This window comes from Microplitis demolitor, chromosome 1 (genome assembly GCF_026212275.2).
Source record: "Microplitis demolitor isolate Queensland-Clemson2020A chromosome 1, iyMicDemo2.1a, whole genome shotgun sequence".
Classification (NCBI taxonomy): domain Eukaryota; kingdom Metazoa; phylum Arthropoda; class Insecta; order Hymenoptera; family Braconidae; genus Microplitis; species Microplitis demolitor.
In genome coordinates, this window is record NC_068545.1 from 1,925,491 (window position 1) to 1,938,696 (window position 13,206).

General features: G+C 33.4%; 1 protein-coding gene across 2 annotated transcripts in view; it reads left to right on the forward strand.

Annotated features, from left to right (window-relative positions):
- Positions 1-224: 224 nt before the first annotated feature.
- Positions 225-13,206, forward strand: part of LOC103569102 (protein expanded) — a 29,078-nt gene continuing 16,096 nt past the window's right edge. Inside the window, exons 1-2 of one of the 2 annotated variants that reach the window (XM_014440709.2) lie at positions 225-624; positions 697-768. The gene's annotated coding sequence lies outside the window, so the exon portion shown is untranslated. Of the gene's footprint in view, positions 769-13,206 lie in introns of both variants that reach the window. The other variant, XM_008546219.3, reaches the window with a different exon arrangement.

Consider the following 13,206-nt stretch of genomic DNA (forward strand, 5'->3'; position numbering starts at 1 on the left):
ATTAATTACTTATTTCTAAATATAAAAAACACATTTATTTTTACGAAGAAAATGAAATTTTGCGGGACTGAAGCGAGTCCGCGATTTCTCCCAACCGCGAAGCCGCCAAAGTTAAATAAAGGATTTAAAAAATTTGGCGGTCGCCAGTCGCTCGCGGTTCTAAGAGGGGACAGCGTGGTTTTCCCCTTCTCCAAAAAATAAAGACCGCGTCAGTCACTCGCCGGCAGCCGGTGAAGCCAGATATTTAAATATCCAGGTGTCACGTTCCTCATAATAATTATAAACCACTCGTCAGCTTTGCATACTTTTTAATTTTAAATAAACGAGTACAGGGTCACGGTACCATCGTGTTTATAAAAGTCATTGCAATCGCGTACATCAATAAGTTTTATTTAAAAAACACCGACAGTACGAGTTTTAAATAATTCAAAAATTTTAAAATTGTGTTTTTAAATTTAGTGGACAGTGACCAAATGGAGTTTTTTTTACTCTTATTTAAATAAGTGCCAGTGATGTGATTTATTATTTTATCATATTTTATCCAAACCGGATATATATACATATACATCATTTATAATTAGCTTACTCTAGTGAATCTTACAATTAGCACGAGCTGGTGCATGTGTAAGTTATAGTGTTATATATTTATATATATATATAAATTTCTATATATATATACATATATTGGATTACTAGATTATTATACGTGTAGAACGGAATGCTGTTCTTGCCGAGATAAGAGGAATCTCGTAGTTGAGACGCTTAAAGGTAAGTAATACAACAGGTATAATTTATTTAAAAAATAATAATTATTTAAATTATTTAAATGGAGTTTCAGGTTGAGTAAAAAAAAAACGTATAATTATTATTATTATTTACTATTTATCATAATGGGAATTATAATTTATAATGAAAGATTAATATGACGAAAGAATGAGTTATGTAAGAATTTAAAATATGATACTCGAGTCCTGGATTTTCTGATCTGTTTATACTAATTCCATTTACGGAGAGTCGGCGGCGGCGGTACGGCGTTCCTACCACGAGGAATTTAAACCGGTAAGAGATCGAGCAGGTCGACGGAGACTTGTAATAGCTTTCGTTCCAGGCAAGAGCCGCAATGCTGCTGCTGCTGCTGGCACGATCGTGACGGAATCCTGAATCTTACAATCGCCACGAGATCCTTCTCTTACTTTTTCATTCTCTTAATCTTTTTATTACATTTTTAACTTTTTATTATTATTATTCTTTTATCAAGTTCGCCAGTTACAATCTATCACGCGCGTATTTCTTCAGCTTCTATTTACAAAATCACTATTCTAATCAAACTATCGGTTATCGTTTTCATCAGAGTAATTTATTGCTGGTTGATCAAAGATAGAAATTTTTTTTTGTTTATCATCCGAGTCGTAATTACGCTAAAAAAAGTCGGAGTGATTACGGATTTTATTTAAATTCAAATTCACTTGGAGTGGCGGGGTTTTTAAAAAATTTACTCCGCATATGAGTAAATTCGGAGTCTGTTTTTCAGTGGAGAGATTTCGGAGTAATCTGAATTTTTTTTTAATTCATATTCACTACAAATCAACTCCGCATTTAAAAAAGATCACTCTGGATATGGAGTAAATAGAGACTGCCTTTTCATCAATGATTTAAATTTTATTTAAATCCACATTTACTCTGATTCGGAGTATAAATAAATAGTCATCCGTTCTGCATTTACTCCGAATTTAATCCACGGTCACACCGTAAATTTTTTCATTGTACCGGAGTTAAATTATTTAAAATTCAAATTTATTATTATTATTTATATATATTTTTAGCGATTGTTTTTATGAGGTTTTTTAATTCGTCTTTCGATCAATCAAGGTAAAGGCTATTCAACACCACGGGGAAAAATTCCAAAGTGAGAGGATGACACGTTGGTTGAGGAATTTTTAAATTCCTCTTGCCCGACGGCTATCACTTGGCTCGACTTGACTTGGCTCGGTTGTATCGCTGGTTGGCTGCCCGTTGCATGCGTGCTTATAAAACCTGGCGATAGTATCAGCCAGGAGAATTACATGCCCACCACCAGGGAATAAACGTAAGACCGCTGACAATGAAGTGATGTAGCTCCTGTACATAAATTCCAAATTCATTTCTTATTTTATTTATCATCATCATCATCATCATCATCATCATTATTATTATTTTCTCTTAAATAATAATAAACTCACAAGTTTCTCCGTACTCAGTACTCGGTACTGTTTATTATCATTATCAGCACACACAAATATATATATTTAACTATTGCAGCGAACTTTCTAAGAAAGTTTCGCAAATCAAAAATTTTCTCTCAATTATATTAAATATTTATAAAAAAAATATCTAGATCCGACGATCGTGACCTTGTGTTGGTTTTACTCAAACACTTCACCTACTGTTCTGCATTCAAAAACATTATTATCAACGTTATCTCTGCTCTCAAGTTTGTGGTGACGAAATTTTTAAAATTCCACTTGACGCCCGCCGTCTAGACCAACAAAAATAAATTCCATAATTATTCAGCCTGGCAATAAATTTATTTATTTATATATTTATTAATAAATAAATTTAAATACATGCCGAAAAAAAAATTCATACATAAATTTAATTTTATTTTATTTAATCTCTGTATTACACACGATAAATGTAACATAAGGCTTCGGCTTTCGATTGGCCTCGACTCTCTCGTCAACGAAAGTGCTAATGACCCCTTCTTGTCTCCCTAACGTTTTTTTTTTTTATTTTTATTTTATTATAACTTTTTTTTACTGCCACAGCAAGTGCTGGCAAAAAGTTAAATAATCTTATTACCGCAAACGGAGTTCTCGCGCGAATCGTGAGACTCTTTAGCTATTTACCATCTATACAACTAATTATTATTTCATATCCATCTATATTCCCTTGATATGTTTATGTATGTACGTACAGAGACTTATAAGTACATAAAGATTTATAAAAAATAATAATAATAAATAATAAGAGAGAGTTAAAGAGACTTTATATACAAAGTTGTAACCGAGAAATAAAGTTAGAATGCGGGTACATTTTTAAAATATACACATGTATGTATGTACGTATATATGTATGTATAGATACATAACATGTAATCCCACCATTACATACAATCAAACCACTTGTTGGGCCGCGGGGAAACGCGGCCGGTACATTCCAGAATGATCGCGCATGCGCGTTAATATCCCGCGTGTCCGCCAACGCACCCGTGTGTTGTGTGTGTACGTACTGCAGTTTACTTGTTGTCTATATATTATTTTATCCGCGATGTGTGAGATTTTTTCATGTTCTTATGCACTCGGTTCTTTAAACATTAATATCAATGTACTACATGCTTTCAGCATAAACTTTAAATACAATTAACACGAGGCCATAAGAGGAGGCATGAGTATCTCGGTAATTCCAGTAGTAACTTTGTCGAGAGAACCAGAGATGCTGGGGAGAGACAAAGAGGAACAGGAAGACCAAGACCAAGACAAAGATGGAGATGAAGATGAAGATGAAGATGAAGATGGAGATGAAATTAACCAGGCATGCTAAATGTACCGAGTCGGGGATATGATTTTTTAAGTTAAATCACGGAATGACTGGAGTAACAGTTAACCAAAGGAGTAAAAAATTATAAATTGTTGTATATTATGCGTGTAGTACTCGGCTGTATGTGATGACTGGAGTTGGGAGAAAGACCTGAGATGAACAGGAGAAGTTGAGGCACGGGTTGAATGCTAATAGGAATAGAGGAAACGTTAGAAGCCCCAGGTATACGACTGCTCGGATGATATACAGCTATCCTAAGGTTTACCTGCCAGCTTGCTGGTTCCTTTCTCTACTTTTTGTTTGTTTCTTTTTACGCGTAAATTATTACGCATTTACCATACGGATATTTTATTTTTAGACTCCGTCTTACAGGCGATAGACTGATGTTTATAAACTCGAATTCGGTTGTCTAATTTACTTTTTTATTTTTAGTGACTGAGTAATGCTGGTGTCAAGTTAAAGTAACTGCCGTTAAAATAACGAGGGGAAAAAACAATTGAATGGGAATAACACCTCCCCTTTAATCGCTGCTAACGGATCGGTAATAAATGTGGACGATTATCTCGTTGTTATTTAATCCTGGATCGACTTCTGGTATTTGAAAATTAATGCCGTGTGGAAACAACGCGGTCTTATTTAGCCATCACTTGTTGCCTTTTTTTTAGATTATTTTTAGTGTGCTAGTGAGTAGTCAGTAGTAAATAGTAAATAGCAGTAGATGTTGTCCAAGTCCAGTAGTACAGATAATCCATTGAAAAGTCCGTACATATTTTCTATGGCATTCCGTTTGGATTCGATTAGGCCTCTCCCTGCTATTATGGTCAGAACAAGTCGAGGTATTTTTTTTATATATTGTGGATTGTGGAATTTTAAGTTTTGCGTGTTTTATACCTGCTCTGCACTCTATTTCTTTTTTTCTTTTTTTTTTTTTTTTAGTTATTTATTTAAAAATAAAAAAAAATAGAATAAAAATTCTTTAGCGAGTCTATTGGAATTTTTTTTACAAACTTTCATTTTTGTCTTACGTTAGACATACTTTTGTGTACGTAGATGTGTATTATGTATACAGAGTGTGTATGTAGGCGTAAGTTTACTCAGGGCAAATATAGCTGGTGCAAAATACCTTGCGAGGCTACGTCGGAGGCCGTTGTGCCGAAGCAAACACACTTGGCCTCACAAATGACCTCCTCCATCCTTTTCCGCTCAGTTTGTTTTCAGTTTAAATTATTATTTTTTTTTTTTTTTTATTATTCTTATCTATTTCAATCGTATGTTTTATTTTTGCTTCATCGTAATCTACTGATTTCTGTCTCAACAGACGCTCCCTTTGTAGATTTAACTGATACCCGTGAATTATAAAAACTTGGGCTCCGAAATAATAAACAAAAAAATAAATAAAATATTTATAAGTCAGTAGAAGAAGAAGAAGAAGAAGAAGAAGAAGAAGAAGAAGAAGGAGAAAAAAATTTTTTTTGGGAATGGTAAAAAATGAAAACGGACGTTCTTGGAACGTGACTGCGAGGAAACGGAGAAAATTTAACCAGGTGAGAGGCGGATTAGGTTTACAGATTCCAGACCTAGGCCGAGTCCATACGATTCTTCTCCACTCAGACACGTTTATAATTCTTGAATAGAACGCCGAGCTGAGGTTTTCTGAGGAATGCTGTCGGTTAAAGACAGAGATGAAGATACAGCCCAAGACCAAGACCTTTCTCATATTTTTAAAATCATATTTTAAAAATACCGCGTCATAAAACTACCAGATGCTCGATAGCTAATTATTATTCTCTCTTTCATTGAAATATTTATTTTTCACTCGGTAAAAATAAATTTAAATAATTCACATGATAAAATATTATTCCTTTTAATAAACTTTACTCACTGCTCGTAGTAACTAGTTTCATTCATCGCAATCGCACTGTTATTCGCGCTCATAATTTAAATCGAGCTAACGCTAAGACAAGGATTTATTAATAAACAATTTGAATATTATAATAAATATTAACAATAATAATAAAATCAAATGATAAATAACACATTGACGACTACCGCTCGCTCTTAAGATTATAATTTATAATTTATTTAAAATTTATGGAGGATTATTTATCTACGCCGGCACATTCCCATTCTCATCTATTATATCCTCAGCTAATTAAAAATAAATAGTTACCGCAATAAATAATAAATAATGTATATTACATACATATATGAATTTATGAGGTTTATAGGCTTTAATTTTCTACACAATGCTCGTATCGGCTGGACCGAGTAGCGCAAGTAGATCCCGTTTGCTAATAAAATTAACACACGCGCATTTTATTTTCGCTCGGAATTCCGTCACAGAGATAACAATACTCTGGTGTTTGCGCAGATAAACCAGCGGTCTCAGGTCTCACTGTACCGATACCCAGTCGAGTGTGTGGTTAAAGAGTCACTTTAGTAGCATGTATGTACACATTCACATACGCTTACATATTACTTTAAATACACATCCATTAAATGATGACGCGAATAAAGAGAATATAATAATCATTACTTGTGTAGCGTAATAGACGCTCTGGTGCTTACCCACCAGCAATTTTGTAAACAACTCACGTATTTTTTGTTTTCAACCTCTCCTTGTACTCGATTTTAAGCAATAATATTAATGCTTAGACTACACATTTTTTTTTTATTTTAAATATTTAAATCAATCGACTCTATTTTTATTTAATTATTTATGAATGCCAGTACACATTTTCATCGAGGAATGCTTTACTTGTCTCACTTGTCTGTTTATTAATTGTCAGTAACTTATTCATCTCATAAATATTTTTAATATCCGAGCGCCAGTAGATTACGCAATTTTAAATTTATGTAGTTATGTAGGCGCTACGGATTAATATAAATACTATGTAATATTTTTTACTCATACATTAGTGTAATTATTTGCAGTATAATTTTCAAGTACAGAAAAAAAAAATTTATTGGCGCCCCAAGAACAATTTTTTTTTTAAATTCATAATCCAAAAAATTTATTGAGGGCGAGTAAAATTTTTTGTGTCAAGAAATTCTTTTTTTTTTTGTATTTTTTAATTACTCATATATATTTATATATAAATCGTTAAGAGTAATGTGAGCGTGATGTTTTTTTTTTTTTTTTGCAAACAGTATGATTATTATTATTAGTACTTTTATTTGGAGGTAATTGTATATCAGCCCACGAGCTGGTTCAATTAGCGATATCGCCGGTGGCTTAACAACTCGGAATAATCTTAAATGTTCACGCATTAATATGCAATTGATACACAACTAGTCTGTATATCGCGTATCCTTCAATATAATTCACATGGTGCTTTTTTTCTCACACCTATTCTATACTTGTATATTATACACATATATATTTGCTTGTTTATTATCACCCTCTTAGCGCCTACACACTAATATTTTATTTTTTATCTGGCTATAAATTTAAAATATATGTGTCTGTACCTGGATATCTACTCCTCTGCCTTTTCATGATTACAAATAAAAAATAGTTGACCTCAAAATCAAAATATAAATATATAAATTTTTATACTTATAATAAAAAAAAAAAAGATAAATTTAGTGACGATGTAATTTGAAAGTTGTTTGGAATTTAAAAAATATCAAAAAACCCATAAAAATGATGCCGAGTATGCTGGAATTTCGAGATTGATCGTGAGAGTTTGCGCAACGCGATCAGAATCGTGAGTGCACGTGGATTGGAATGGAATCGTTGTGTGGAATGAGGCCACTCGTTCTCTCCAGCATCTATATACATACAAATTACATATATATATATATATATGATATGCTGTTGGAAAACTATCAAGATATTATATATATATTAGCTCTTAAATACACTGCTCTAGTCTACAGCAGAGTAGATTCGCATGTCTCGAACCAACAACTCTAGATACCGTTTTCATTTATATATTCATTCTATAACATTTATGTTTATTGCATTTACAATTACATCAGTTAATGTTTGTTCGCTGATACTCCCTTCTATCCAGTCCACAATATATAAATAAATATATGTACACGGAGAGTAAACTGTATATTAATTTTGAAAAATAAATATACGGGATGATCTGGTTCGGAGCAGCAGACGCTGGCATCACTGACCATTGGATTATGCACACACTCCCCACTGTTAGAGTACGGTAACACAGTTTGCTATTAACGTGAGGATAAATATATAAATATATAAGACTACAAGACGAGGTATGATGAATGGTTAAATAAATTTCTACAATCGCTCGGGGCTCCAGGGAAACCACTAACTTGTTTTACACATCCACGAGCTTCGTACATTAAATTTGCGTAAGTTAAGGCTAATCTACGGCGACAGCGACAGGTACGTCGCGTTATAAAAACTACTTAGTATACCAAAATATTATATTTAAATATTTATAAATAAACTGTCGGCCTCGGATTTTTTAAACGTATTCGCCACATAGCGCGCGTATTCGAAACAAATATATCATATTTTATTATTTAATTTTTCAACATACATGAATTTATTTCCCGACAAATGTTCGCTGGATTATAAACACGCAGATTTAGTTTTTTTTTATATTTTAAATCCTCAATTTTCGTCGGATTAGAGGAGGACTGGGATTGGTAGGAGCCGGTTTGGCTTTTCGACGCATTTACACACTCTAAAATATGTGGATATAAATATGTATATACATATTTTAATATATCTGTGTGTGTGTGTGAGAGAAGAGTTAAGAAAGAGAGGATGGGGGGATTTATGAGTACGAGAGAAGGAGGATTGAGGGCCGCGTAGCGCGGTAGCATGCCATTATATTCACATTATAATCGCATCAAGGGACCACCCCATGACTGGACGAATAATCTCCCAGTTCCCGCCATACTAACCTTGTCTTGGTGTCTTGAGGTTTATTTCCTCTGGCAATTTGCCGCTAACGTAATAAAAAAGTTAACCGGGCAATAAAAATAGACGAGTTAAATAAACTGGAGAAAGTGTTTACTGTTAAGTAAATGTAATTCCTGTACCGAGAAACCGTACCGGGGAAAGTAAAATACGGTGTGTAAACAACAGCAGCAGTGATGGTACTGTAACCACGTGTCTTGCTCGTATTCCCAATGTAACACAAGGTAGCAAGAGTTTGAGTAGAGGCTCAAGGGATGGCTCAAGGCCTCTTGCGATATTACTTTTCGGTCTGCGCTCGATTCCTCGTATTACAGCAGCAGACCGGCTGCTACAGCATCAGCATCAGAATCACCAGACCTCTCAAAGAATGAGGAATGCGGGCGTCCTTCATTCTCTCCGAAGAGGAGACTACAGCCATCGAGTTCACTCTTCAATACGCGGCTTCACTATCTGTCTCTCTGCCCTGGCGTCTATCAAAGGGCCATCATATTGCTCCACACCTATAATTACCTTCGTTTCTCTGCTAGTCTGCTAGTATTCTGCTGACAACGACAGACCCACGACTTGTGCAAACAAAATCGTAATGTGACAAGTCAGTGGTTGGAGTGAAAAAAAAAAAAAAGCCTTGACCCGGCTCAGCGAAAATGAGTAATCTCATGAATTTCTTAAATGTAAGACGAGTTTATCAAAATGGCGTTAGTCTACAGCATCACCAGGAGAATGCGGCTTGTTAGTCGTTCCGGCACGCGGTACACGATCATGAGTATATGGGGAACGTTAAATAAAATAAAATAAAATAACTAAGAGAGAAGATAGGAATGCGGGGGAGGTGAAGAAGAACCGTGTGTGGTTAACGGGTTCGACGTACGTTTTACCGTCTCCTGCCTCATACCGACTAATCTCGCGTTACTCACATTTTTCTCAGTACTCTCAATTGAACCTTGCACTTGACATTTTTAACTCAGTAAAAAAAAAATAATCAGCAAGCCGACAAATAAAACAAACATCAAAAAGAAATATATTTATCGCATTAATTTACTATTAACTGGAATTAACGTCAGGTCTTTGATCGCTGTCTCCTGTCTCATTCCCGGATTCTACATGGCGTTAGCCAAGATAATGATAATCATCCTGAAATATCTTCTCATTATTCCAAGGGTACTAAATTGTTTATTTAATTTATATGTCGATAAGAGCTGACTCGTGTCTCGGGTCCTGATTAGAAGCTTTTACGGAAAAATAGATGGGATTTATTAAATAAACGCTCAAGTATTTTATGCAAGAGGAATTGCTATGAAGAGAGATGTAAGACGAACATATATAAGATTGTATATTAGATGCCTGAGGGTATCCTTAGTTTCTATTACACATTATTATTATAACGCGTCATCGTAACATGTCTTATGTAAGCGTGATGTGTCTCTTCGAGTTTGCCTCACTATACATCTCATGGACTTAATACATTTACATGTTATCTATACTATTTGTGTTACCAATCTGTGTAGTAGTATATAATAGTATTGTGATAGAATGGAATAGACACGATGTGCTGTAGTTTTGTTGGTAGTAGTAGTAGTAGTAGTATAGACACTATTATTTTATCCTTGGTGTTATGTGGCGTGATGTGATGTTGTGTGGTGTGTTGCTCGCCCATTCGATTCCATTCTGTATGTCATTGTACAGCAACCACGGGCGCACACCAGTCCGACCACATTCCATCGTGATTTGCGAACGTTTCGGTAAACCCCTTACGCCTGTACGCTGCTCACACCAACAACTGAACGGTGTGACTCCAACTACTATATCAAACAACACCAACAAAACTCAACTGTTTACGTTATGTTTATTTTTAATCCGTGGATAAATAAGGATGAAAAATTTATGATTATCACACTGAGCTAAACAATATATATTTATTTTTAGTTTTAATTACTGTCGTAAATTAATTCTTAATATCAGAAAAATGTTAATTTACTATGAATTTTTTTTACTATAAATTATAATCTTGTTTGTGATATTTCTAAAAAAAAAAAAAAATTAATTTACTATAAAATGGAAATAAAAAAAAAATAACAAATTCTTCTGTCAAAAATTATTAAAGGCAAATAAATATTTTGATAAAATTGTTTTTTGTCGATATTCAAAATTTTGACATAAAAATTTGTTAATTTTTTGAAAATACTTTTGTCAACTTTTGATAAATTAATTTTTTTTATAATAGTTACTTTTTTTCTCAATGTAAAATTTTGACATCTGTCAAAAATTTAATTTTTTATCAACTTTGCTATCGAATATTATTTTAACAATCGGTTACAAATTACAGTTTAAATAGTTAATTATTGATAATGTGGTAATTAGGTCATCTTTTACTGAAAAAAAAAGGAGTACGATTAAATTTTTCTTCATAAACTTGGTACGAAAATTTTTCACATCAATATCCAATAAAGGCAACATTATTCCATCATAAATTACAAACTGACTCACTGTTGATATGCGTAATTAAAATATTTGCGTTGGTTTGAATAAATAAAAAATATCTCTGTTAAAATGTCTGGAAATTTTTTCTGAGTCACAGAATCTTTAAACTTCTTGAAAAGATTTAAAGGTTTAATTTAATACTCCAAAGCTTCCCAAGAAGTTTAAAGATAATAACGACTAAAAAATAATAAAATTTTAATTAACAATTAAATGATAATTTACGTACATACATAAAGAAAATCATTTATATAAAAGCATTTAAACTTGCATATCTTCGTATCTTATTGCTGCACATTTAAGAGCAGCATTAAAGCACCGTAAAGTATTTAATATCATAAAATAATGATAATTTATCATGACATTATATTACCAAATAAATGCACTCATTTTTTAAAAAATGTATCCTCGGTCCTTAATTCTCAATTAAATGCATAAATTATCGAGTACTGAGCATTAACTAGCTATTAAATTGATTTGTTAGCTAATAAGATTCACGTAGGCGATCTAAAGACGTGAAAGTTAGTCATGCAGCAAGAATGTAGTTCACATTGTTTTTATATTATATATCACCTCCTACGTATCTAGCCCCTTATATACATTACATTAGCATTAAAACATTATCCAGGTCCATAAAAAGACTGTCATCATATTGACGACACTCGGCTGTGTTGATAAATACCAACAACACAATAATAACAATATTTATCACTCCCTAGTTTTCTTAACTCTTATATTAAGATAAACTTTTATATATTTATTCAACATAAAGGGTAAAAAAGAGAAAATATATAAAATAAATCGCGTTATTAATTCCAAAATGACTTTTTAACTTCAAAAAATTTCCTAAACCCAAAAGGGCTGAAGACATTATGAAAGGGCTTACCAGACATCGGTTAATTTTTTTTCGGAAATGAGATCTTTAAATATAAATTACAGACTATTAAAATATTTCCTTTTGGAATTAGTGACACGAAATACTCAAGGAGGGTCTATAGTAATTTTTGTCCACATTTTTTTTTTAAAAAAACTTTTTTACGCAAAATCAAGAATGAGATGATGCATAATCTAGCAATCTACGTTTTCATTTTTAAAAAATGTTCACTTGTTCAAGAGGAAAACGGACAAAGTTTCCATTTACTGCACAAGTGATAAGGTCACATTTAGTCAGTTGTAATCCAGTGCCAACTTTTTAACGTTCGTACGAAATGAGCAGCGACAACCGAAGTTGACATCTGAAAGCACATTGACTGAATTGGCTGTTCTGCTGATGATTGAGGCCCAAAACGCACATAGTTTTTTGAAGACAGTATTTAATAGCCGGCTATGTAGTAGACGTTATAGTAATAAAAGTAACAAGTATATATATCTATATTTCTATGTATATATGAGCAGAAGAAGAAGAACCTATTAAGGAATTCATGCTGGGAGAATCCCACGGGCAGATCGATGCCACCGACTTTTCCATCCGGTATCCGGGGCAATCGGCGTAATAACCCGGTCGTTAGCCGTCCGTTCGCACGCACCCGTCCACCGTTGGTTAAAATACTTGTAGATTATCCGAGGATGTACATTTTAAATGTACTTATACATATACTCGTACTGTTTTATACACATGTAGCAAATTATAATAATAATAATAATAATAACAATGATGATGATGATGATGATGATACACGCATGTATATGCTGTGGTGCAAATGAGTATTGCTCTCGTAGGCGGATCGCACGCGCGCCCTACGGTAATGGATCCCATCGATCATTTGCTTCTCGGCAAACGACGTGACTCGATATACCTTCTTCCGTTACTATACTGCAAACTTCATACTCCAGTATAATATATAAATATGTATATATATATTATATCTTGGGTACATGAGATATATTTACTCCAAGACCATTAGCCTCCAACAAACTTTACCTGGAAAATAAAAAACCTTGAAATATTTTACGGTTGTTTTTGTACTATAACAACAAATATTATATTGTATTTTATAATAATAATGATGTGAATGCGGTGGGATTGTTTAGAATCTAAGGAATACAATAATAATAATAGTAGTAGTAGTAGAAGAAGTATGAGTATAAGGAGGATGGAAAAATAAGAGCGTAATGCCGGGAGCGATTTGGTGATTTACTGGTTGGTGAAAAATAAAAAAAGGTACAGCAGGCGATATAGGGGTACTGGTGATTGCTGATGGAGTATTATCTGGTGTGTATGTGGGAAGTGAGTGTGAGTATGTGTAGTG